The 24222-nt window shown below is 41.8% G+C and overlaps 1 long non-coding RNA gene across 3 annotated transcripts; it reads left to right on the forward strand.

The window, feature by feature from the left end:
• Window positions 1-1277: 1277 nt before the first annotated feature.
• On the forward strand, window positions 1278-14602 carry LOC146679850 (uncharacterized). 3 transcript variants are annotated; one of them, XR_014917889.1, is made up of 6 exons: window positions 1278-2414; window positions 2495-2869; window positions 3806-3852; window positions 4162-4309; window positions 6435-6567; window positions 8048-12075. It is a non-coding gene; the product is annotated as an uncharacterized LOC146679850 (long non-coding RNA). The 3 variants fall into 3 exon arrangements; XR_014917890.1 differs by adding an exon at window positions 14025-14602 and having other exon boundaries at window positions 2097-2869; window positions 8048-10496; XR_014917888.1 differs by having other exon boundaries at window positions 2098-2869.
• The last annotated feature ends 9620 nt before the right edge of the window (window positions 14603-24222 follow it).

A 24222-nucleotide genomic window follows, 5' to 3' on the forward strand; every position in this document is an offset into this window, starting at 1 on the left:
TATACCTATTTCGTGGCCTTGAAATGGTATTTCGTGGCCACAATTTATTTATTTTTTGTACCATGTCATCAGAGGGGCTCCGTACAGATCAGCTGCCTTTACACAGAGAAATGTGAATGCTCTAGAGTTATGGGCAGGGATAGCTCAGTAGGTACAGTGGTGGCCCTATGATTGGAAGGTTGGGGGTTCGAATCCACTGAACGGCTCCCCCGAGGTACCCCTGAGCAAGGTGCTGTCTCTACGCACTGCTCTTTGGGTGCCCAGTGTCTTCCCACTCCTTCTCTGAGTGAATGGGTTAAATGCAGAGAGGGATTTTCCCTCGGGGATCAATACAGTATTCATTATTATTATTATCTTATTAGTATTGGGCTAGGATAAATCAAGCTAGAAGCAGTCCATGAGCTAAAATGAGTGTGACGCTCCTGCAGTAACTGATCACCTACACACAGCTTGAACTGGATTGCCAAAAGGGTTGAAATTACATACAGAGTAAAGAGAGTGGTTCTTATATACAGAACATGCCTCATTCACCCATTCATAAAAGCAACTTTTCTGTGTTTTTTATCACACTCTGATGAATGCATCAGAAAGCAATTCAGGGTTCAGTATCTTGCCCAAGGGATGCAGCCAAGGACTGAACCACCAACCTTCTGATTAGTGACCTGCTCTACCTCCTGATTAACAGTGCACTGTGTGAATTGCCTGTCTGTGTGAATCTCAGGTGCTACTTGTTGTTTTCAGGTGAACACAAAACTTCACAAGACAAGAAGCTGTGGAGTAAACCAAGTGGAGGGGGGTGGCCCAAGGACATCGACCCTGCTGACAAGAAACAAACCAGCCTTTTCAGGAATAAGGTCGAAAAGGACGAGAGCTACATCAACAGTGTTCTGCAGCTGTGCAGAGTAAGATTCAAATGAATCCACAGCAGTCCACCTAGTCTTACTATGATGCATGCTGTCTGGTTGGAGTTTTGGGTTGATGCATGTTGGCTGGATGGTTGCTGGCTTTATGGATAGTTGGGTTAATGCAGGTTTGTTGGTTGGATTGATATTGAATGGATACATGTTGTTTATGGATGTTGTGTAGCCCAGGGTTACAAACAGATAAAAGTTAGAAACCTTTTGTTAGAATTATTACACAAGTTGTTAATGCATTTAAGTTAAAACATTCAAAGCTAAAAGAGCAACACTGGTTACGCTGGTGAGGCTGCTTGGCTCTACACTTGCTGTAGCTGTGCCTCTGACGTAAGAGGAACATTGTTGCTGTTGAAGCAGAGAAGCAGGTGAAAGCGTAATGTGTCTTTTGTTAGCTAGTAGATCTGGAGACTTGAAGCTCTTTCCTTATAAATACACAGTGTTTGCACTAACAGTTACAGCTGCTTAAATGTTAAAGCTGTTCACTTGGTAAACAAATGTCAAAGATTACAGTTCTATGTGATTAGCTAACTGGTGCTGTCTAAACTCACACTCCTTTGTGTTGGTGTTTTGGTTTGGAAGTTGAGTTGTTGTTGTGAGTTGAAAGCAAATGAACATGCATGCCTATTTGCACTGAGTTGTTTTAAAGTAGTGTTTTTGTTTACCACTGGTGTTATTAATTGGTATAATGAATAGAATATAGCGAGTTTGCTGCCTTAAAGGAGCAGTATGGATTAGATCTATGAAACGAATTAATTTAGTTTCACAATCGGTAAGGACCATATTACTATGTAACATAAAAAAATGAATTTGATAGTTGTACAACACATTAGAAAAAAGAACTTGCATTTAAATGTATTGTCCTTAGTTCCTTAAGCAGCAATTTATGGATTATTGGTAGCATGCGTGTGAAGTAATCGAGTGGTGTCGTTATAGCAATGTGGCCAAATATCGCATCAATCACAGCAATCACATCAATCTGTTCCCAAAGTCAAGGTGTGTGTCACGTGTCACGGGGTGGAAAGGGACAAGTTATCTAGGGTTTTTTACTATGCATGTTTTGCTGTGTTTTACCTTTTCAATATTTTAATATTGTACACTGGTTTATTTTTATGAGTTTTACTGCATGTTTTTTATGGTATTTATTTGGTGACTTGTCCTGGAAAGACTCCGCCCCTACCTGATTATAAACCTGATCACACCTGGGAGGTCACAGAGGCCAATAAGAGGGCCTGGCAGACCATGGAGAAAGAGGCTTGAGAGACGGGCAGGCGTGAGTGGTGTCAGGCGGCGGCGCCTGCAAGCCCGGAGGGCTGGTGGAGCTTGGCGTTCAGGAGAGGAGGATACAGTGCCAGCAACACGGAGCGAGCGGTCCGACTGCTGCAGCAACAGGAGGCCAGATTACGTGTCTGCAGGGAATTAGAGGCGGCGAGGCGGGCCGGTGCCGATTGGCGGTTACAAAGAAGCGGCGGGCAGAGTTAAGAGCTCTGCCCACCCGGGGTAAGTCTTTTGACTTGTCCCCTTTAATGAATTATAGCTGCCTAAAAGAATAGTGACTACCGCTGCCTTCCTTTCTTTAGCGCACCGGGGCGCAGAACGCGGAGAGGAAGGCGAGGACGCCGCCGGGTTTCCCTCCTGCACCGCTTCACTGGATTTTTAATTCTTAGTGACTCTTATACACTCAAAGTGAAATTTGGTGGTTTATTGCATTTACAAGACTCTAACATGTAATTTGAACACAATGAATTTATGTTTCTAAGGTGAACGTAATAAAATCATATAAGATCTACATGAAATTCACCAACTAGCACCTCTTAAATTCTTGTTGATATGACATGATAAAATCTAACAAGAGTGGTTAGCTGCCTTAAAGACTCGCGATATCACAAGATCACGTGAGATTCTAAACAAGAGGCAGGAAAGCACATGGTTTGCTCCACAGTCCTCTTGGAAAGGTAAGAGTGAATCTATCTTCATCCATCTTGATGAAAATACTTTTTGCACAAAGGTATCATTAGTTTGTCGATTCTTTTCAGTTCTATTTATTCACATTTGTTCTGTTGTTGTTGTTGTTGTTGTTGTTTTGTTTTTTTTAATCTGTTTATGCCATTCTAGCTAGCTAACACGGCAGCACGGTGGTTAGCACTGTTGCCTCACAGCAAGAAGGTCCTGAGTTCAATTCCAACATCAGGCCGGGGTCTTTCTGTGTGGAGTTTGCATGTTCTCCCCGTGTTTGCGTGGGTTCTCTCCGGGTACTCCGGCTTCCTCCCACCGTCCAAAGACATGCAGCTTGTGGGGATAGGTTAATTGGATAATCCAAATTGCCACTAGGTGTGAATGTGCGAGTGAATGTGAGTGTGAATGGTTGTCTGTCCCTGTGTGTTAGCTCTGCGACAGACTGGCGACCTGTCCAGGGTGTACCCCGCCTTTCGCCCTATGACAGCTGGGATAGGCTCCAGCGCCCCCCGCGACCCTGAAAAGGATAAGCGGAAGCGAATGGATGGATGGATGGATAGCTAGCTAACACATTAGTGCAAGAATATAGCACAATGTCATGCTAGCATGATAGCCTAATATGAAAGACTTAGCTACTCCAAATATAGATATTGTTTATAACTTAAACTCTGCACATAAGCTAGTTTGGCTCTACCACAGAGACTGTTGTGATAAATTTACATTTTACGTGTGGGTTGTTGAAATTTGTAAGTTGCAACTGATGGAGAGTGGTTTATTTAACAACTTGTGTTTTTAGTACACTGAGGAGGAAAGACAAAACATGAACAGATATGTTTTCCTGTTTTGTTTTTTGTTTTTTAAATTAAATATTTTTCTACTTAAACTTAGACTTGCAGTTCCCTCCTGTAAAGATAATAAATGTTTAATCTTATCAGGTGGTGAAAGGTCTGGAGAGCTGGCAGGCCCGTTCATCAAATTCATGGTGAGCTAATATTTTTCTTAAATTATCACATTCCCATGTTAAAAATTTAATATATTCATTTGTAAGTGACATAGTTTTGAGACCAAGAAAACATTGCATTCTGATTTTATGTACACATCATCTAAACTTTCTTGAATTGGGGGTATGGCATGATTAAATTAATACAAAGTAAAAAACAATATTAGAATGACAGAATTGTCTAAAATGCATGAATACTATTTGAAAAGATTAAGACTGTAAAACAATAGCCTCTGTATTTCTCACAAATTCCTGGTAATTCAGTTAAAAGTTCTTTAATCCCACTGCTAGGTCGTTGAGATGGATTTCCGTATATATTTGTTTCCCCCCCCCCCCCCCCACTCTGTGTACTGATGCTGTTGAAATCAGAAGAGAATACATCGCCAAAGGTCTTTGCGTGTACCTGAATGAAGATCCTGAGCTGGTGAAGGATTACCTGGTATGTTAACTTGCCTGTATCCTTAACTAAGGAGATGATCAAAGATAAGCTTGAACTACATGCAAAAAGTTTCAGGGGATGGGGTTTTCCTATAAATTACCGGTGGCTGTAAAAAAAATAGCTTTTAAAATGGGAAAAGTAAGAGCTTTAAGTTTCTCACTGGATACTACACGTAGGGCTACTCGATTATGGCAAAAATGATAATCACTATTATTTTCACTGAAATTGAGGTCTCGATTATTTGACGATATTTATTTAACCCTTTAAGACCTACTATAGAACAAAGTCCGCCAGAGCTTATATTATTTTTTTACATGTTATAGTGCCATTGGGAGCATTTCAAGTTGCTATACATCAATACAACTGTTATAGCCCATATTTTAATAATATGTATGCATTAAGTCCATAGTAACTACATTAAAATGGAGCACTGTAACAAAAAATAATTTCCCCCAGGGATCAATAAAGTATTCTGATTCTGATTAATTGCAAAAAGTGCAATAAACTACAAAAAAATTGAAAATCGTTTTTTACATATATTTCTACTTGGAGAAATTTAAGAGGTTTATCCCTCAAAACTTTAAATGCAAAAAATAGTTTACAACAACAGGAAATTTATTTTGAGTGTCTTCATAGTTTTATTTTGGAGATAAAGCAATTTTTATATACTGCAGGGAAAACAATCCTATGATTCAAATTTGCAAAGAAAACAGCATGTGCATCAAAATAAACTATTTCCAGCAGTGCAATATGAGTTCTAAGCATCCCAGAAACTATTCAGTAAAGTCTAACATGACTTATAAAAACACCAGTATAGGTGTTTAAGGCCTACAAGTAAAAAAACTACAGTTTCCGCGAAGATGACGTCACTTCGGGTTTCTGGCAGGAAATGGCGGACGTGCGATAGTTCGCGCTGACGTCTGTTTCAATGTGGGAAGTGTTGCGAACAGCTGATCAAATCGGCAAAGCGCGTTTCTGGAATATTATGTGTTTGTTCCTGCTAGTGCGTTTTGTGCAATTTTTGCAACCGTGACCTAGGACAAGCTGATAGCATAAGATGTAAGTACGACTCCTCTGGTTTCATATGCAAAAAATTATTGCGCTAGCTTACGCGGTTCCGGTTCTACAGGGATTTAAAAATAGTTACGCAAAACGGAGCATGCCCGCTCTGACTGTAAAGGTTAACAATAACAATGTATTGAATAATGACTTTAACAAATAATATAAAATAGTGTGCAAATACTGATAACAGTGCAAATGTTTGCAATATAAGAAATAAATGTAAACATCTGTTTAGTGAACTTTGCAGTGGTGCAGCTACAACACCGTAGCAAAGTTTACACACGATGTCTGACTCGGCGAACCCATAATGTTTCCACACCACTGAAGTTTTTTTTGTTTTTGTTTTTTTACCCCTCTTTTCAACCAACGGCAGTCACTCTCCTCTCCAAATAACTTCTGCTTAGCTTTCCGAGCTTCCCTCGGGTCCTCTTAATTGTTGTGACGCGTGTTGGAAACAAGAGGTGCGCTCGATTTGCCACACGGAGCAGCGCGAGAGTAAAGCACGAGGGAGGGGCTAATAATCGGCTCAGTCACTTTTAATGATCGTTGAAAGCCCAGATCGTAATCGTGATTAAAATTCGATTAATTGAGCAGCCCTAACTACACGCACCATTCTTGAGTGTTTTATACTATCATTATTATAATATCATTATAACCTCATTCATACAAGATTTTTATGTAACATTTACACTTCAATGGATGTATCAGGAGCAACTTGGGGTTCAGTGTGTTACCCATTGATAGTTTTAGTATCAGATTAGAGAAGCCAGGGATTAAAGCAGTAGACAACTTGCTCTACCTCCTGTGCCACAGTCACCCCTATCACAACTCAAGATTTTGAAAGACAGAACATTGTTGAGGTATTGAATGAACTTCTCTTGAGTGAGGAAAAATATCGGGCAGTCATTTTTGATTACATTTACATTATTATAAGGCTTGAATGAATAAAGCTTTTAGGTATTTTACATTAATGTAAAACAGATGTACTTTTAAAACTGTTTGCAATGGACATTAGTGAGAAATCATTATCTTTTTTTTAAATTTGTTTGTTTTATTGTCACAGGAAGTTGATAGAAAGCATGGCCACTGCCATAGCAGAGACAGTCTTTGGAATCTGTGTCATTCGGTCAGAGGGTGCGGAGCCAGCGATGACCCTCAGGATGTTATGATTGTTCTAGAGGGGGTGGAAGTGATGGGTGAGTTGGGCAATGTAGTTTTTGCAGTGACAATGTTGCTTGGTCTGGTCTATTCACTGAACCTGAAATTTGCTAGAAATTGGAGAAAACAAAAAGATGTGTATGACAAATTTGTATTTACCTTTTAGATGTAATAGTGAAATGTATGTTAACCAGACTCTAGACTTTGTTAAATGCTCCAAAAAATTACTCTTTAAATTAACTTCAAATAATCATGGAAAGAATTTCCATGTGATTAAAGTGTTTTCTATTAGCATTAAAGACTTGTGTTGGAATAACTTAATTTGTATGAGTTGGTTTAACTCAATTAACTTAAGCTGGGACCAAATTTAGTAAATTAGTTGGAGAAAACCTGAATTGAGTTGGAACAAAACTCTTTGTTGGATCAACACTATTAAAATATATTGGATCAAAATGCAGTAAATACATTGATGAATCAATCTTTAATTAAGTTGGTCCGACTTGAGTGCATTAAGTTGGAGTAACAGAATTGCATAATGCTAAAATAAAGCAATTTAATCACGTGGAAATTCTTTCCATGATTTTTTTTTTTTTTGTTCATTTAAAGAGTTGTTTTTTTGTTTTAGTGTACCGTGGCGGACGCCACTGGACTTTTAATGTTGTGTTTTATTGATTTTTATTGTGTTGTCCCCTGGCCAGGGTTGTTTTAATTCATTTTATATTTTTAACTATAAATATCAATCTGTCAATCCTTTCCGTGGCCGGGTGAGGTTTCCCATGTTGAGTCAAATTAAGCCGCAGGCTCCACAGTTTTTAATTTGTGTGCTTTCCCTTGGCGACTCCACTGCTCTGTCCGTTTGGAGGAAGGTTTCCCTCCTTTAAAAACACTGTGGAAAAAATAAAATCACCTTTGCTCCGTTACACACGCAGGAGCGAACCGCAGCCTTGGGCTGTATATTTTGCCCCTTGGTTTAATTTCCAGTGGTCTTTGGCTATTGCATTGTGCATTAGCATATGCGAAGGGCCTGTCCCCCAGCTCCATCTGTCCTCCTCAGAAATGGCAGTAGTGGCCCTCTGATGCCCTCTACCCAGTCGGTGTAGAATTACCTGGCAGACATTGTAAAAACAGCCCCTTGCTGCTGCTGCTGCTGAAGGTTGAATGGCACTATTTGGGCCTCCCCCAACAGAAAAAGCAAGAACTGCGACTGTTCTCGCTCCCATCGGCTGCTCATGGTGCATGGCAGTCCGCAGCTCTCTCCTCCAGGCCCCAGCGTTCCAACTGAAATAGGGGAGGCATGATTGAACAATGGCTGCCAGCCATGCTGAACCCACAGCACCACCCCTGGATGTTGCCTTGCATGGAGGGAGAATAAATAACAGACTGTGACACTTGCACTTCGATTAGTTGATTAGTAGTGTATGATAGCAATAAATCAACAAAAGGATCAATGAGTGCATTTCTGGCTCTGGTCACACCCCTCATTCTATGATGTCATTCTAATGGTATCATGTTGTCCAGGTCATGGAGGATGCCATCAGACTGAACAATGCTGTGGACACTCATCCGGAGTATTTTAAGGATGAGGAGGAAGTGGAGGAAATTCAGGAGTCACCATAAAACGCGAGGTTTTTTCTGCCCTTTATCCCCGTCCCTCTTCTCCACTGTTTCTCCCCCCTCTTCCTTTCTCCCTTTTCTTTTCCTCATTCAAGTCAGTCCCGTATCTAGCGAGTGAAAATAAAAAATATAAAAAATAAAAAATAAGATGCAGCAATTTTACGAGGAAAATACTAAAAAACGAAGACAAAGCCAATGCTGCAGACAGAAAGTTAGAAGAGGTCATTGAAATGTATGATTCCAAAATAAAGCTTAAGAGAACAGTAAAAAATAGTAGTGTGGCCGTCAATGCGGTTAAGGAACGCGAGGAAGAACGTCAATCCTCGCAGTGTTGGATTGACGGTGTTTTGTGGCATAATACACAGTTACAAGACGAAAATGAATTTATGGTGACCAAACTGAAGATTTAACAGATGAGAGAGCAAATGGGCAAAGCGAGTGGAAAATAAACCATAAAAGATGAATCAAATAGACCATTACGGCAAGGCTGGGATGGTCAATTTGGTAAAGTAAATCCGTTGGGCATCTTTTCTCGCCTTCAGACAATAATTCTGATGGCCAAAGAACCAAACGGGACAGGCAAAAAAAAAGAATAAAATGCACTTGAGTTTGAAGTTGAGGAATAACTCAAAAGAAGCTATATGACAAGGGAGTGAATTATGGAAAAAAGAAAAAGTGATTGAAGTAGTTTTAAAAGAGTGACTTAGGAGTGCCCTCGTACTGAGTGATCAAAACCAGTGATCACTGTAGAAAGAAATAAAATAATTTAACAAGGTGGTAATGTTTGAACATGTATTTGTCTTGTCACAGCAACTTATTGAGAGATGACTGTGTGTGTGTGTGTGTGCGCCTCTCTTTCAGGAGAGGAAGCATAGCAGATTTGGATAGGAAATTTATAGTTTAGTGTTGATACGTTGTTGTAATGGGGTTATCTTATGCTGAATCTAAGTATGTTAAAGTGCATAAAGGGGGCGATTGTTGTGTGCAAATTGTGTGGTTTTAACAAGACTTTCGGTGTATTGAGGAGGTGAAATTACATGAGTTGACCTGGGAGTGTCAGGACTCTGGTGGCACAACTTTTTGTTTAAGATTTTTGAGGTTGTTGTGGAGATGGGTTGATTCTGTCAGTTAGGTTTGGGTTGTTTTTGTTTTTAATAGAGGGAGTTTTATTAAACATGGACGTCTAAGAAGGGGCCCATTATTTTTGTAACAGTGCACTTAAAGAAAACCTGTCAGGTGCTTTGATGAGCTAATAATCAGCTCTCTTTTTTTTCTCATTTTTGTTCTAAGCAGGCCTGCAACAGTGAATAACAGCGGTGACAAATTCTCGGGAGAGCAAATATAAGGTGGGCTTTCCAGATTACAACTGGCTGAGGAGAAGGCTACCAGTGGGGACCTGATCAGATTGAAAGTCCCTGTCTAAAAGGAGGTATGGGTTCCCCAAGCGAATTCGGTCAGATAATGGGACCCATTTTAAAAACAAAGATTTGGCGGAGGCAGAACAGAGGCTGGGGGTGCAACACACGTTTGGAACTGTGTATCATCCTCAGTCCCAAGGGAAAGTAGAAAGGATGAATCTAAATTTGAAGAACAAAATTTGTGCTCAGACGGGGCTAAATTGGGTCGCATCCCTGCCCATTGCATTAATGATCATAAGATGTTCTGTTAACCAATCCACAGGCTTCACGCCGTACGAGCTGTTGACAGGACGACAGTTTCCAGGTCCCTGGACGGCAGTCCCGGCTGAAGAGAGTATAAAAAGTAACAGAACGCATGCAGAATATTGGAAAGAATTAAAAGCTCTTGTGTCTAGTTTCACACAACAGGTTGCAGCAGGAGTGACCACGGTGGACAGGTCCGACGCCAAGGTGGTGTGGCTGAAGGTCATCAAGCGAAAGTGGAAAGACCCGAGGTGGACGGGGCCATTTGAAGTGAACGCTCGTACCACAACAGCGGTCCAGTTGAAGGGGAAAGGCCAGACCTGGTTCCATTGGTCTCAATGTGCAGTGGCAGACGAGAGCTTGGTGGAGACAAGCTCATCCCCAAATAGTCTACCTGGGAAGTCGAAGAAAGAAGAGAAGGATCCGGGGCGTCTCTTCACTCAAAGAGGAGGTGCCAAAGAGGCGTGAAGCGTGATAGGCTGGGGCTCCAGCCTAGAGTTAGAGGAGAGTAGGGGAACCAAAACCATGGGCTTGTGGGGAGATTGGAAAATAACTGGGGTGTTGGCGTGCGTGAGTGTTCTAATGTTTCTTTGTTTTTTGGCAGACAGGTGAATTGCCCAGACGCAGAAGTCTACCCGCTTCAGAGTCCAAATTGATTGCGTTGCCAAGGAAGGTTAAGCGTGAAGTCTCAGGTAAAAGGGATGAGTGCCTCAGCATATATGGTGGACTAGAATTAGACTATGTTAATGGGTCCACCACTTCATTCACGTTTGATTTGTGCAACGTTTTTATCTGTAAGGGAGCTGACAGTAGCTGGAGGGGATTTAATGTGTGGGTGTGTTGGGATTATGCTGTGAACACATATTGTGAAAGGGGAAGTCGTCCTTATGCCAATTGGTGTCGGAACTGGGATCAGGTAAAAGGTTACACTGGGGAAGATTGGGAGGCGTCAGAGCAGGGGCCAGAGAATGAGCTAAAACTTCAGAGAGATTATAGTCCGGCCCAGAATCCATTGACCTTGTCAATGGGGAACTGGTGGCGTCAAAATTCCTTATATTTAGTTCTGGGTGTGGAAACTGTAGGGATAGATCCAAAAAGGTTAATAAAAGTTAATTTTCTTAGTAAAGCTAAACCAATGAGGCCTGTAGTAAGGGACAATGGGACATCACTGATAAAAATTAACCAAAACTCAGATAGGAAGGTAGTTGCAGTTGACTACACTCGCCTGAAAAGATTTAATTGAACGTGCCACCGGATTCAGTGACAGCAATCTCTGGCTGGATTGGGTGGCTCAAAATGCTAGGGAACAGCATGTAGATGATTGTGTTGCCTGTGCTACAGCTAGACCTCGTTTGTTTACTGAGCCTGCGCCTCTGTATCCAGAGGATGAGTGGGGTTATAATTGCATGTTGAGATTAACTAGAGAAGCTGTGGCCACGGGTGACTGCATCACACTGTCAAGTTTATATCCACCAATTGACAAGCGTACGCAGACAGGTTCATTCATACCTAAACAAAATAATTACACCTGTTTTGAATTTTCTACGGACGCCGTGAAATACACTCTGGGAGAAATTGACCCTAGTTGGTGTGAGAGGACGCTCACGGGAAGGACCACAAATAATGTAAGTGACCCAAACACCATAATAGGTACATGGGCTAGAGGTGGGTTGTATTATTACTGTGGACATCACACCCTTTTGGTGCATGTTCCTTTGGGGAGTGTGGGGACATGTGCTATGGTGCGGTTAGGAGCACCATTGATGCTAATAGGGAGTAGGGTAAAAGCCATTCCACAACATGACACGCGTACATTGACAGTCAGATGTAGGAGACGCATGTTGAGGGAAAGAAGCACAACGGGTACACAGATTTATGACCCGAGAACTGACTCGCCTACCTGGATTGACTCGATTGGAGTTCCCAGGGGAGTTCCTGATGAATATAAATTAGTTAACCAAATAGCAGCAGGATTTGAAAGTGTGTTCCTATGGATAACTCCAAATAAAAATGTTGATCGCATTAATTATGTTCATTATAATTTGCTGAGGCTCTCAAACCTTACCAGGGACGCCATGGTGGGCTTTGCAGAACAACTGGGGGGGGAACATGCATGTTGTTTTTCATCTGCGGTGACGCATATTACTGGTCATCATATGTATGTTACACCCCAAGTATTGTTCGGGGAAGATCGCCGCTGTTTGAGTGATCGTGCTCTACTTCTCCCCCCCCATATATATTTCAATAAAATCCTTGTTTTGACGCACCTTATTGGGACTTTGTAGTCGTTTGTCTTTTCTTCAAAATACGAATCGGGACAATAATAGCGAGTCAATCCAGTCCAAAAGCATAAAGAACTATTTTACTATGACAAATAAAACAAATGAATGAGCTCATTTTGCTGAGAGTGGAGAATCTGATTACTTGCGCGGGAGGCTCCACTATTAGCAATACCTGGTGTGAATACATGGTGTGGATGTGTGTGTGACTGGATGAAGGTGGGGATGAATAAATGTGGACAAACCACTTGCCATGCCAGCAAGAGAAAGGGTTTGCTTTGCTTTTGCCATAAGCAAGGGGAGTGGAAGGCTTAATTCTGGCGATGTTGATTTTGGGTTGCTGATGTTTGCTTTGAGAAAATTTCTGTTTTATTGACTGGGGTTAGATTATGGTATTATAGTATATTGTTGGGAGAATGCTAAAGGGGAAACATTTTTTTGATATAACTCATGTTACCATTAACTGAAGAAACACATGACTGATAACTGTTCTAAGTTTATTTTTATAACACAGATTGGATCATAAGGGGGAAAACTGAGTATGGAATGTGAAGTTCAGGTTTTGTTTTTAGGAAGTTCCAAGGATGCAGGCTGTGGATAGAGCCGGGAGTTCGAAAAGATGTGACATGATGATTAAATGGATTTCATTCCTTAAAGACAGGTTTGCAGGGTCGGAGCAAATATACCTGAGAGGAGGATTGCTGAGGTGTTTTGAGGGATGATATGACTAACTGTATTTTTCTTTTAATTTCCTAAGCTTGGGTGGAGCATTTTTAGTTTGACACATGAGATGTGTCAAAAAAGGGGGAATTTAAGGTTTAATTTGAAATGGGTTTTAGGATTATTTTATAACTTTTGGGGTTTTTGATCATTTAGAGATGGTAAAACTGAAGCAGAAATTGTTACTCTAACGGTCCTAGGGACAGAAAATGGTCCCGCCCGATCAGCGGGCGAAGCCGCTGCTGCACGCCGGAAATGAGGCTTCATTTCCCGCAGGTCTGTCAAAGCAGCCCGCTGTTGCTCTTGCTGTTTTCCAGCCCCGGGTCAAATGTGGAGCAAGGGCGCCACCCGGTGGACAAATAAAATTACAATTCTAAGGCCTCTTGTCCAAAACAAAAACGAAACCTAAGCCGTCACCCAGATGTTAACGGTAATAATTCTGCAGTGAAAAATAGCGTTTATAATGGCTTTCAATGGGGCACAAATCGACCCTAAGCCCAATAGTGTAAGTTTATTTGTAGCTTAGCCACTGAAGCTAATTGAAGGAAGTCGGACTTGAATTTTGAAATAAAATCATATCAAACTTTTTTTTTTTTTTTTTTTTTGGAGAATTTGGCTATAGTCCATTCAACACTGTGCAAATGGCATGTAATCAAAATTTGAAAATAGCCACAAATCGACCCAAGACCCTCCAGGGGTAAGGAGCAAAATGAAATAAAAAAGGCTATACCAAAAACGGGTTATAACATAGGAAATGTGAGTGTTAAAATGAAGTTGGTGTTAACACACAGGAGTTGTTTTTAGGCAGCATTTAGCTATGATAAAATGTATGCATGAGTAATTGCTTATATGCTTAAACTTAATTGATTAAAATGGTTGTTCTCTCTTGGATCTTTTAGTAGAATAGGCGCTTATAATGATTTTCTTGTGAAAGGTGACTTTAGATCAGAGTTAAGGCACTTGCAGCAGCGACAGTTTTGTGTACAGGATGTTGATGATCAGATAAGGCGAGCAATAGGAAACATGCAGGGACGTGAAAGCAGCGCTTAAAATGATGAGTAACGTTGAAGAGTATATATATATATATATATATATATATATATGTGTGTGTACAAATACAAGTCAATAAGTCAAGAACATAATTAGGATCATGCTTTTGATTAAAGAGTCCCAAACATAAGTTAGGGAGGCGCAGGAAAAGCTGTTTTGTTTCCTTTGCAGAAGGTCTCGGCGACCACAGGGGGGTGAGGATCCTGGAGGCCCGAGGCCTGATGGACCACAAGAGAGGGACGCAGAAAAAACCTAATCTTACGCATGGAGTGTTCTCAAGTGGGAGCTGGCATTTTATTATTGGACCACCTAGATGACATGAGGTTGTCTGATTTGCTGAGCCAGAGGATGGATGTCAGAGAAATGAAACAAGTAAAGTGTAGTGACCCTCTTTTTAGGGAAAGTGGGTCAAAAGAGGGAGTGTGGAGATCAGGGAAATTATTTTGCTGCTATTGTTAATAATCATCATCATTACCATTGCATTAATAATATAATCTACAGCACTGATATTGCATTCAGATGTTTAAACATATTGGCACCCAATTAGCCTTTGTTACAGGTGCAGTTATAACCAATTTAAACTGAGTTGAATCTATAATAAATGCTTTTGATTGAATGCTTGTTATAATCTTAAGTGTGTATGTGCTGATTCTGTTGATTCTGAGTACACTCTGTGCAAAGTCAGAGTGACAGGAAACTCCGACTACTCCCCCCACGCGTGTGTTCATTAAAATCAATTGTTTGACCAAGCTCTTCTGGACCATGGTTGTTTTTACTCTCCTTCCTCAATATTTGAACTCTTAACAGTTGTCAAGTATAAAAGTTTTGCACTCTGTCACGGTCTCGATGTCTGCCCGGCCGGCTCCGCAAGGTTACATATGTTTATTGTGTTGCTGCTTTCTTCCACTCGTCATTCTGCCTGGGCGGAGCTCAGGCCCACGCACCTGTCTGCAATTACGCTGCAACGTGTCCTGTCTGTATGGAGACTGAGAGCTGCCAGAGTAATAATGTAGATACAGGCCTCTTTCTCCTTCTGCTGGTGTTCATGGTTTTATTCCATTGATGTTGCTATCATTTGTAAATATATTTATTTGGTGTTATTTTATCAATTTTCTACTACTGTCGTTCATGTATTTAATTTTTTTTGTATTTAAATATGATTTTTTTTAAAGTAATGCTGCGAGATGGACAGTTAAAGGTTTCATTGAATAAAAAAAAAGATTTAAAGATGACTGGTGGCGGAAGCAGAGCACAGACTGTGAGAATCTATCGCCATCGTGTGGTGCAGAGATATATTTCCATTGAATTTAGACTACGAAAGCTTGGCTCACAGAGCAGCTGCAACACGAACAAAAAACATTAAATAGCAACATATTATATTATATTATATTATAGTGCAAACAGTGCAGGCTTCAGCTCTGGGGAAGAAGCTGTTCCTCAGTTTGGGTGGATTCTGTCACTCACAGCGTTGTTAGCCCTCTTGTGCGCGCAGACTGCAACCCCCCCCCTCCCCTGCCCCCCCACTGTGCGTTGCCCTGATATCTGCAGTGTGAGGTTGGATCGCTCATTTTCATCCCCACACTGATGCCACTTATTTCGGTCTTTGTTTGACATAAAAGGGCATATTTGTCACTTTATTGCAACTATATTTGCACTCTTGAGCTCCTTCATTCACTGACTGATTATAAAGTTATTACTTGCGTTATGTATTCATCCTTTTGAACATAATTAATGAAGCCACATGTAATCACTAAAATTTGTATTTTGGGTACAATAAGAGAGTTTCAGATGGAATGCTGTTTTGTTTAAATTTCACCAACTTGCTGATGCCCACGGTTGTGAGTGCAGCTTCTTACTGTACATGGGTGGATGGTTGTAAATCACATCACAGATGCCAAAAACCTCTCAAACCAAGCCCTCTTGCCGGTGATGCTGTGCGCAACCTCGTGACAACCACATGACTGATACTAACTCCTGAGCTGACTGTATGCTAACATGCGCCACAAATAAGGGTCATATTTGGATTTAAAACAATCACCGAGAAGCTTCCACTGAATGCTACTTTCCCCTGCATGACACTGAAATCATTAACACATACTAACCCTCACTTATGCTCTTCAGTTTTCTCAGAAATGGATTAAGCCTACACCTAAACCAACGGATATGTTCACTGACTTTTTCTCTTAGTCTGGAAATACTTAGTCAGCCCATTACGCAATTGAATTGATTATCATGACCCTCACTAATAGCCACTTACTAAACTAAGAGTAATGTGCAAAACCCATTAGCCAAAGTAGTATAAATATTTTAACTTTTAGCAAATCCAGCAGGTTAATTAAGTGATTTCACATCATATGTTCAAACAGCTTGTCAGTTTTTAATATATCCCATGTACGCATACTTAAGCTTTAAAAATAAAGAAAAGTGCAATGACCTGATAGATGTTTGCTGAAAATTGTGGTTTACATCAGCACCTACATTAAAATACAAAGACCCTGTTTTGTGTGAGCTGCTCGATACCATGAAGCAAGACCTCTGAACATCTCAGTTTTTACACACACACACACACACACACACACACACACACACACACACACACACACACAAGTGCAAGCAAATGGTGTTTTATATGCTGTTGTCTAAAATATTATAAAATAAACCGTCTCTTTTTATATGTGGGGGGGGGGGCACTCAAAAAACGGAGGGGACAGGTTGGCACCAGAACACCACAGGTCTGCCCCGAGATGAGTGTGAAAATGTGATTATCAACAAGCCCACCTGGACTTCAGTTAGGTCGCACGCTTGTCCAGAGTTCACTTTGTCTTCAAGCGTTTTAATTTAAAACATAAAGTGAGGCCTACCCCAAGCTAAAAGAAGGCAGATTATGTTCTCAGATAAAGCAAGCAATGAGGGCGAAGCAGAGAAAGTACCTGCACAATACATTCACATAAATCAAAATGGAATTTCTTTGAGGACACAAACATCTGGGGAGTAAACAGCTGTTTCAATACCTAATCACAGATTGTGCTCTCTGTTTTACACGTTTTTAGTAAGGCATAATTAACTAAAAGGCTAGAGAGATGAAAGGATGCCAAGCTGATACCAGGCCTCAGTCACATGTAGGGATGGGTATCGAAAACCGGTTCTTGTTGAGAACCGGTTCCCACTGTTTCAATTCCTTGGAATCGTTTGCCACTTTTAAAAACGATTCCCTTATCGATTCCAGTCGCCCCGAATGACGTCATCACGTTGAGTAGCGTCTTTTACCCAGTAGGAAACACGGCGCCTGAGCGGCACAAACGCTCAAAAGTTTGGTTACACTTTATGAGAAAGGATGACAACAGGGCAACGTGCAATACTTGCAAAGTAGAGATTTCATCAAAGGGAGGAAACACTACGAATATGCAAAAGCATTTGCTCAAAAAACACGCGATTGCTTTCAACGAATGTCGTGTTTTTGATCCGCTCCGGACTAGCGAAGCTCAGCCCAGCAGCAGCGGTAGCGTTTCCACGTCCTCTCCCGTTAATACTGCAGGTAACTAATCAATTAGCATTGCATATTATGTTAGCGCGATTTACCTTATTACAAAACCTGCTATTACTGTGCGTTGCATTTAGATAACCATGATGAGAGAGACAGAGTCTGGCTGGCTCAGATGCTGGCAGTTCTCGCTGCAGTCTACCGGTAGCGTCTCCTTTCAGGCCAGGATAGACGAATGTCACCCAGCAGTGTCTAAGTTTGTGGTCAAAGGCTTGCACCCATTTGCCACAGCAGATGCCCCCGATTTCACTTTGGTAAGTGAATATGTTTAATTGTAGGCAGGGACATTACTGGATATTCTTGTGTAATTGCTACAGAATAATTTATGTTAAACTTTGTTATTGCTACAGGAGAATATTTATTTTATTATTTTACATATACATTTTTTTTCCTGGGGACCCTGTGACACCCCATTGAAGAGCCGTAGGCTGTGAATCTCTTAAGATCTCACTGTTGGGTTTGTAAGGCCATGTTACTCCTAAATTTCTATCTTGTTCAAAGAGAAGATATAAAACAAAGTTCTAAGCTAATCGACTTTAGTGTTCTCCTTTTTTAAAAAAAAGAATCGATAAGAGAATCGATAAGGAATCGAATCGTTAAACAGAATCGAAAATGGAATCGGAATCGTTAAAATCTTATCAATACCCATCCCTAGTCACATGGATTGTTTCTTAAATTCTGAAATTAAGTGGACATGCAAAAAGATCTGGCACTTCATATATTAAACTGAGAAGCTGTGCTGACCCAAGAAAGCGCCCAGAAATTTGGGCAAATGTCTGCTCTGAAGTTTTTAGCCAAACCAAACTGCAGGTCAGTTTAAAGCGCAAAATTGTGCAAGTAGTCCAAACTAAACCGTTCTTGAGATGCAGAAATGTTGTCACACACAAAAATCAGACGATTGTGCCTCCAAACAAATTGCACTTACAAATGCTTGTAACATAAATGATGAAAATAGTAACTGCAAAGTTGAGACTGAACAGTGTTTCAGTTAAAGTGATAAGCTAGCCATTCAGCTGACTCATTGGTGATTGCAATGATTGCAGGTTTCATTATAGAAGAATATCAAGGAGAAGACAGATGGCAGGGAGTCAGAAACGGGGGATGGAAATGCAAGATATTGAGGACAACTTATGAGCCCAGGCGTCAGGTGTGAACAACAACAATAACTGGGCTGTATTTAGGTGTACAGATCACATGACCATCAAAAGAGCAGTGTAGGAATGAGAGAAGATCAACAGGGGAGCACACAAAGAGGTTTATGGACACAAACTGGGAGAGGTGGCATGCTCAGTTGATCAGTAGAATACCACACTAGACTTTCTTCCAGGACGGTTGAGGACCCTGTTGTGGGGGCGAAGCTTGGGTCCAATGTTCCCTCTAATTTTTCATGTGTCTGAGCGAACACACAAACTCTCTGAGCGGTCCCTTGGACCACTGTGAGCAACAGCAGGCGTGTGCACTGTGGTCACGTCAGCATTGAATCCATCCAAGTTACATGGTTTATTAAAATAATCAAATTACAACATTTAAATTTATGTTAGACTTTTTTTTTAATTAACTCCTTTAGCCCACTTACAACAAAAATTTAAAAAAAAACTTGTTCATGACCTGTGTAGTATGTTAACACTATTGGAAGTAAAAATAACTTGAACTCCAATTTTGAAAACGCAACTTTCTTTTTTAAAAAAAAAAAAAAAAGCTCTGACTTGTATTATGAGTATGAGTCTGTGGTCTGGGAGAGAGTCCTGTAACTCTCTGTCTGCAAAATACAGTATATAATGACCAATGTTGGGCAATTAATTATATAATTACGTCTTCAAAAAAGTAACTGATCTATGCAAACAAAGTTTTTTGCAGCTGTTTACTTAAAATGCAGCCAAGGCGTTTTTTTAAATAAACATTTCAAACTATTTACAGAACAATCAGCTGTTCTGCATCAAATTTGATGCCACACAAATTATTTGTGCCACTCCAAAAATAATTTCAAATCAAAATCAAATCAAATCACTTTTATTGTCACATCACATGTGCAGGTACATTGGTACAGCACATGTGAGTGAAATTCTTGTGTGCGAGCTTCACAAGCAACAGAGTTGTGCAAAATACAATAATGTAAACAAGCAAAATACAAGAATGGCTACATCTGAAACTAATAAATATATGTACAATATATAATAGTATATGCATTTCTGGATGTGTATACTAAATATTTTTCTACGTGTGTGTGTGTGTGTGTGTGTGTGTGTGTGTGTGTGTGTGTGTGTGTGTGTGTACACATATTTTACAAATTAAATAGAGTCAACAATAAATAAAATATATAAAAATATACAGAGTTGAGACATGTGCAAAACAGTGGCGTTACTGTACAGTATGGAGTGCATAATGTTAAAGTTCCAGTAGTGAAGCTGAGGTGTCTATGAAGTGTTCAGCAGTCTGATGGCCTGATGGAAGAAGCTGTCTCTCAGTCTGCTGGTACGGGACCGGATGCTGCAGAACCTCCTTCCTGATGGAAGCAGTCTGAACAGTTTATGGCTGGGGTGACTGGAGTCCTTGATGATCCTCCCCGCTTTCCTCAGGCACCGCTTCCTGTAGATGTCTTGGAGGGAGGGAAGCTCACCTCCAATTATCCGTTCAGAGCACCGCACTACTCGCTGGAGAGCTTTGCAGTTGTAGGCGGTGCTGTTGCCATACCAGGTGGTGATGCATCCAGTGAGGATGCTCTCAATGGCACAGTGATAGAAGGTCCTGAGGATGCGGGGGCTCATGCCGAATCTTTTCAGTCTCCTGAGAAAGAAGAGGCGCTGCTGCGCCTTCTTCACTGTTTTGTTTGTGTGTACTGACCACGTAAGATCCTCAGCCAGATGTACACCAAGGAACCGGAAGCTGCTCACTCTCTCCACAGCAGCGCCGTTGATGGTGATGGGGGTGTGTACTTCTCTGCACCTCCGGAAGTCCACTATCAGCTCCTTTGTCTTTGCGACGTTGAGTGTGAGATGGTTGTCTTGACACCAGTGGGTCAGGGCGCTGACCTCCTCCCTGTAAGCCGTCTCATCACCATTGGTGATAAGACCCACCACTGTAGTGTCGTCCGCAAACTTCACAATGATGTTGGAGTTGTTAGTGGCTGTGCAGTCGTAGGTGTAGAGTGAGTACAGGAGAGGGCTCAGTACACACCCCTGTGGGGCACCAGTGTTCAGTGTGATGGGGGATGAGGTGATGCTGCCCAGTCTGACCACTTGGCGTCTGTCAGACAGGAAGCTAAGGATCCAGCTGCAGAGGGAGCTGCTCAGTCCTAGATCCTGCAGTTTCCTGTCCAGCTTCGAGGGAACGATGGTATTGAATGCTGAGCTGTAATCTACAAACAGCATTCTCACATACGTGTCTCTCTTCTCCAGGTGTGACAGGGCAGTGTGTAGTGTCAAGGCTATGGCATCATCAGTGGACCTGTTGTGGCGGTATGCGAACTGTAGAGGGTCCAGTGACCGAAGCATTTGCTTACGATGGGGGTCAGGGCTACAGGTCGCCAGTCGTTCAATGAGGAGATGGTGGAGGATTTGGGTACAGGGACGACGGTGGCCATTTTGAAGCAGGCTGGGACTACAGACAGAGAGAGGGAAAGGTTGAAGATGTGCGTGAACACTGCAGCCAGCTGAGCCGCGCATGACTTGAGGACGCGGCCGGGAATCCCGTCCGGACCAGTAGCTTTGCGTGCGTTCACCTTCCTGAAGCACTTCCGCACATCCTCCTCAGACACAGTGTGCGCACTGACGTCATCCGCGGTGCGCACACTGTCCGGTCTCATGGTGTTCGCTGTGTCGAATCTAGCGTAGAATACGTTTAGATCCTCACACAGAGAGGCCGTGGTCTGCGGTGTGCTGGTTTTCCCTCTAAAGTCTGTGATCGTGTTTAGTCCCTGCCACATACTCCGAGGGTTGTCGAACTGTTGCTCCACCCTGTCCCTGTACTCACGTTTGGCTGCTTAGATAGTCTTCCGGAGTTGGTAATGTGCGTGTTTGTAGTCCGATGTGTTCGCGGAGGCAAAGGCGGTGCTCCGTGCCGCCAGTGCCGCGCGAACATCTCCGTTAATCCAGGGTTTTTGATTTGGGAAGGATTTAACTGTTCTGGATGGGACGACATCTTCCACGCATTTCCTGATAAATCCGCAGACTGAGTCTGTGTACTCGTCAATGTCCCTAGCAGCCACGTGAAACATTTCCCAGTCCGCGTGATCAAAACAGCACCGCCCTCCGGGTTGGAGCTTCCTGTTTCAGCTTCTGCCTGTAGGCGGGCAGGAGCAGGATGGAGCGGTGATCTGATTGGCCGAATGGGGTGCGGGGGAGGGCTTTGTACGCATCCCGGAAAGAGATGTAGCAGTGGTCGAGTAGCCGGTCTCCACGAGTGTTAAAATGGATGTGTTGGTGGAGTTTGGGTGAGACTTTCTTCAGGTTTCCCTTATTAAAGTCTCCGGCTGTGATAAACGCTGCCTCTGGGTGTGCGGTTTCCTCACTGCTGATCGCGCTGTACAGTTCCCTGAGTGCTCGGTCAGTGTCGGCTTGTGGGGGAATGTAAACAGCCGTAATAATCACTGCTGTAAATTCCCTCGGTAGCCAGAATGGCCGGCACTTAATCATCAGGTACTCCAGGTCCGGTGAGGTCCAGGTCCACTTATGCTTACTCCAAGCACCGCTGCGAGTTTGGCCGTCAGTGTCAGTTTTCGGATTCGCCTGCTGAGCTGCTGGTGGAGATCCACCCGGACCCAGTGGCGTGTCTAGAAAATTTTTGTTGGGGGGCCAGGTAGGGGCACAGATTTGGAGAAGGGTGGCAGATGTAATTGGCAGATAATGTTTTAAAAAAAAAAATCTACCAACCGTTAACCATAATTCAATAATCCTATAAACCTAATAACCGAATGCGCTTTTAATTCTTATTAGAATGAGATTTTAACCACTATGGTGCAAAGTTTTTAGATACTGCGTTGATAAAGTACAAGAGATACAATCAGTGCTTTGTCAGTGTTTACTCAGCATTCAAGGACAGCAATATTTGCATAATATTTTTACTGACATATAGTGCACATATGTTTTGGGCAAAAACATTTTTGAATATTAAAATACGAACATTTGTAACAAAGAATTGACAAATTAGCCAATGCCAATGCAAAACCAATGCCTATTAAAAAAAAGAAGATAATCTTCTCACAAACTGGTGTTTGATTTTGAAACAGGAAAAAAGTGGGGAAACAACTGAAAAGACTAACATTTGAATAAAACCTGAAAGCAAGTAAATACTTTCTATGCTGCCTTATGGTAAACTTTGGTAATATTGATCAAGAACAACACTGGCTGATGATGAAATACAGTCAGCTGGCATGGTGACACTGCCAGTATTAACCTGCAGGGCTGGACTGGGACAGAAAATCAGGCATTTTGACTAGAGACCGGCCCACCAGGTATTAAAGCCATAAAGACTTTGACTGAAAACAAATGCTGTTGTGACAGTGATGTACACTGTCTTGTTGGTATATGTATGATTTCTATACATTTTACGTCAGATAAAAACTTTGGTTGTAAGATTTAGATAATTATTTAATAAAAGCTAGATATTTTAAATGAGAATAAGAAAGAAAAGTATTTCTTTGTGCCCCACCTTTCCCTGTTAATGCCCTACCTGGCCCCCTGGCAAAACTTTCCTAGATCCACCCCTGCACAGTTGCCAGCTGTCAGCTACATAAAAAAGGATCCTGGTGTTATTTGTGTCTCAGAAACAGTTCATAACTTCCCTTCAACTCATTCATGTGAACTAAAAGGTAAACCTGTTTCTCCATCACCTGTTCAGCTCTGATGATTCAGTAAGGACATCTCCTGGTTTCATCTTCATGTTTCCCTCTCACCACATATCCAAACCGATATCATGACCAGCAGCTTTTACAGCTGTGACTCCAGCAAACATCAGCTGATACTAGAAAGTAATATCAAATAAATTCTAACAACAGCTGATCAAGCTTAAATGTGCTGCTGTTGTTTAGCGCGACATCTGCTGGTTTCCTCTTTCTGGCGCAAAGTGGGCGATAAATAAACAAGGGAGAAAAGCCAATCAGCTGATCATTGATCAGTTTCATGATTGAAGTAGCAACAGGAGAGGCAGGGGAGAGGATGAGAGGAGAAGAGGCAGCTGTGCAGCGTAACGACAGAATAACTCCAGCTTTGTGTCTTTTTTTCATTATAGCGAAAGTCCGGGACAAACTGTGTTCCTTCTCAGCTCAATACGAAACGTGTAATATTTTCTCTGAATGAGGGACCATTCCATTTTTTTAAAGAGCCGTTGGCAACTCTACTAACTAACCTTATGAATAAAATAAAGTTCACTATCAGTAACGTCATAGCACCCACCCAGCTGTATATAAACTCTGTCAAGCTGGCTAGAACCAGTACTAGTTATTGCAACTGAGGGTAAAAAGTCAGCACAACGAAAATAAACTCCACCTAAACTTGGTTTATATCTGACCCAGATAGACTGCAGGTCATAACTTCTTACCTGAAGTTCAGTTCACCTGACACTCGGACTGGCGGTGTTCCAGATCTACTGGCGTTTAGATCAACTGGCGTTGGTCGAACAGATGTGTGGCAGTCTTGCGTTTCAGGAGCTGCTACCGACAAACCAGCAAAAAAACGCCAAATGTGTCATCTGTGACACTTGTGAGGTTATCTCAAACACACTCCGTCAGTCTTGATGCTGTTGAACAACAAAATGTTTAAAATGTGGCGAGTTTATCTGGTGATATCCTCATTCGCGACGCGATCGCGAAAACAGCAAACAATTAACACCACG

The sequence above is a fragment of the Copadichromis virginalis genome, linkage group LG23, assembly GCF_057382275.1.
Source record: "Copadichromis virginalis isolate Kocher_CV1m ecotype Utaka linkage group LG23, C_Virginalis_male_GT1.1, whole genome shotgun sequence".
In the NCBI taxonomy this organism is placed as follows: Eukaryota; Metazoa; Chordata; class Actinopteri; order Cichliformes; family Cichlidae; genus Copadichromis; species Copadichromis virginalis.